General features: G+C 34.2%; 1 long non-coding RNA gene across 1 annotated transcript in view; it reads left to right on the plus strand.

Moving 5' to 3' along the window:
* LOC106876349 (uncharacterized) overlaps nucleotides 1-3,129 on the plus strand; it is a 284,852-nt gene extending 281,723 nt beyond the window's left edge. Inside the window, exon 4 of the long non-coding RNA XR_001410236.2 lies at nucleotides 932-3,129. This is a non-coding gene — a long non-coding RNA (uncharacterized LOC106876349). The remainder of the gene's footprint in view (nucleotides 1-931) is intronic.
* Nucleotides 3,130-3,823: the final 694 nt, after the last annotated feature.

Genomic DNA, 3,823 nt, shown 5'->3' on the forward strand with positions numbered 1-3,823 from the left:
ATATATATATATATATATATATATATACACACATAAGAGCACTTCGTCGGTTACGACGACGAGGGTCCCAGCTGATACGATCAACGGAACAGCTTGCTCGTGAAATTAACGTCCAAGTTAACGTAGTTCTCAGGGAGATTCAGCGTGACACAGGGTGTGACAAGGTTCGCCCTTTAACATACAGGTACTACTCATTTTTGCCAGCTGAGTGGACTGGAGCATCGTGATATAAAGTGTCTTGCTCAAGGACACAACGCTTCGCCGGGAACTGAACTCACGACCTTACGATCGTGAGCCAAATGCCGTACCCACTAAGCCTCGCTCTTTTCCATTTGTGTCTTTCTTTGTTCGAAAGAATAGTTCATGTTCCATGTACTCGTGCTTCGCACTTTTTTGTTGTACACGTTTCGTGACGTCCTGTGCTCACATATGTGTATATATATTTATATATATATATATATATATATATATATATATATAGGTATGTATGTATGTATATGTATATATATATATATATATAATAGATGTAAGTATGAGCATATACGTATGTATACATGTATATATATATATATATAATATAATTATGATAATAATATTAGGGATAAAAATCCAAATTTACAGGGGATCTTCAGTTTAATTTAATTTATCAAAATTTAAATTAATTTGAATTTCACAATATATAATATATAATTTAGAGAAAAAAAACCACAATTATTGAATTCATCCATGAAAATCCACAATCACATATAGAAAAATTTAATAAGTAATATATATGTGTGTGTGTGTTATGTATGTATATGTGAGTGTGTGTGTTTTATTAAACCATATAACCATATATTACTATGTATTACTTTTTAATGCATTCTACTCATGCAATGAGTTCATGACTTGGTATTTTCAAATATTATATTTTTGTTTATTTTCATTTCAGGTTTTCCGAAAATTTTCGTGGGTTTACTATTGAAAGAATCCTCTGCTGTTTGATCCCGGACGACGGACGTGTATGAGGAAGAGACACTTAATGAATTAACCAAATTTTTTATTGTTGTACAGTAAAGTATAACGATGATGACTGTAAGTACTGCTGTGCTCCATGTGTAATACTAAGCGGTACCATGGTCATACATTTGTACGAATTTTTGTCAGGAGTTGTGTAGTCTGAGATCAATCCCGCCTCACTGCACCGTTATGGATTGATGTAGTCTGTTGCTATACAGAACACTTCAATGCTGCACACTATTATGGATTGTTATAACCAACTGCTGCATTAGGCAGAAACAGTCTGACCTTCACTGTATGGGCAGTTGTTAACTTCGATTAATTCCTGTTCGGCCCAGTATAGACTGTTGAAATCGATACAATTTTATCTACCCCGTTAAAATTGGCCGCTGTAATAGATCGATACTGTCTCAACGAAAATAACTAGGTGCGCAACAAAAACATAACTTCATATTCGGAAATCAGAAATAGCTGCATTTACAGGAAAATCAGCCAATCTCACAAAAGTAGTTGCAAACACGTGGTAAAAATAGTAACGTAACACAATACAAGACAGTTATACGCACGACATCAGAATCAGTTAAATATCCGACAACAAACTTCCATACTCAACAAAAGCTGCAACCACACACTCACACAGGCAGATAAGCACATAAGCACACACAAACACACACAAAACCACCACCGACAACAACAACAAAACTAGTTACATGCTGAATAAAAAAAACGATTACTTTATGCAAGGTGGTAAAAATAGATTCATGGCAGTATGAAAAAGTATCGATAGAAATGAAAGCGTTTAGGGATAATAATGAAAAGCAAAAACTACATGTACAGGTTTTTGGTTAATAGAAGTAGTAACAGAAACCAGATTTGTTAAGGTCAGTCCGGTTTATTTGTTTAAAAGATTAATTATAATTGAAAGTATTGTACGTCAGTGATTTCAGGTCCCAGCATTGGGTATAGTTCTTGATTTTTTTTATATATATATTTCAATAATTAATACAGAACTGAGTTTAAATTCCGTTAGATGAAAAATAATTATTCTTTTAATTATTATCGAAGTAATTACACATAGAAGTCGTTAGTCCAGCAGTGGGTATAGCTCTTGATTTTTTTATACAGAAATATTTCAACAATAACTATATAATTGAGTTTATATTCTGTTAGAATAGTTATTTTTCTTAGTCTTTTCTAATGTTTAACATGGTCTTCAGTCTTATCGTACATCAGTTTCAAAAAAGCATTGGAATAAAGGCTTAGTAAAGACCTATAAATTCTTCCGAAAACTTTAGCCTTCCTTCAGTGTAAGTTGACCATCTCTTATGTAGACACCCATAAAATACTGCTTAGTTTATAGAAACAATTATTTGCACGATCGAATAGTATCTTTGGAATAGTCTTTAAATAATGATTGCTTCCTATATTACACGCAGCAACGTTCAGTGAGATCAAAAATATAATTCCTTCAACAAGAACAGTTCATACTGGCAAATGATACCGAAGAAATTTCTCCTTTATGATTTGATCGTTCGCAACAACAGACGGACCAAATGTGTGTGCACACCAAGGACACGAACGGCTGACAATAGAAAATACCAACTGAATCTGCGCACGACAACGGTAAGCTATTTTGACGGGTTTCGTGACAGACGAGCATGAAATATGTATTTGTTCGTTGTCGACGAAACCTGCCTGAAATAGCCAACCAAGACACGATTAAAAACAAACCAAGAGACTGAATCTAAGAGCAGCCTAAGATCACCAATCGATGCCAACTAACGTTCAACTATTTTCACCTTTTGGAATAAAAAAGAAAAGAATTAAAAATTTAAATTTAAAAGTATTCAAATTTTAGTTTGATTTCTCACCACGTACAAATGAAACGTTAAAAATCTTTATTTTTTTTTTATGTGGTGAGCGCCATAAAACAAACGGCAACCTGAGTCGTTTCAGTTTCTGTCTTCGATTGAAGAATTATTTCATTCATGTTCTTATTACTATTGAAGAAAAACATGAACATCACAATTTCCCAATTCTCTTTTCCTTTGTATCTAAGCAAAATAAACCAAAACCTAACGCCAGTGTGTGTTAGTACAACATGAGGTAAGCTCCTTGCAATTCGAGTCAGTCGCGCGTTTTCGATTCTTTGTTTTTAAAAAAAAGCCGTTTCTTTTGTTTTATACGGTGTGTGGTTATTTGCATGTGGGCTACAAGGGAAATATCAAGCATGTGACAAAATGTCTTGGTACTATGTTACTTCTGAGTTCAATTTCAACCAAGATTCACATTACCTTTCATCCCTTCAGGGTCAATAAAATAAGTACCAGTTGAACACTGGGGTCGATATAATTCACTTATCTCCCCTCCCCCACTAAAACTGATGACCTTGTGCCAAAATTTGAAATGATTATTATTGTGAAGAAAGCGGTGAACAGGTGTTAACGTGTCGAAAAAATGTCTGTTGGCCTTTCTTCCAGTTCTTTACATTCTGACCGCAAATTCTACCGAAGTCGACTTTGCCTTTCATACTTCTGGGGTCGATAAAACAAAGTACCAGTTTAGTTCTGAGGTAGAATGAATCGACTAACCTCTCCCACTAAAATTCATGATCTGGTTCTAAAATTTGAAATAACTAATATTTTGAAAAATTTTACGTTGGCAGAATCGTTAGCGCATCGGATAAAATTCATTGAGGTATTTGTTCTGGATCGTTATGTTCTGAGCTCAAACACCGCTAAGAACAATTCTTCCCCATTAACACTGTCGGATTCTATAAAATACAGTATCAATCAAGTATTGGGTGGATGTAATCAAATTATGC

This window comes from Octopus bimaculoides, chromosome 4, assembly GCF_001194135.2.
Source record: "Octopus bimaculoides isolate UCB-OBI-ISO-001 chromosome 4, ASM119413v2, whole genome shotgun sequence".
NCBI classification, from domain to species: domain Eukaryota; kingdom Metazoa; phylum Mollusca; class Cephalopoda; order Octopoda; family Octopodidae; genus Octopus; species Octopus bimaculoides.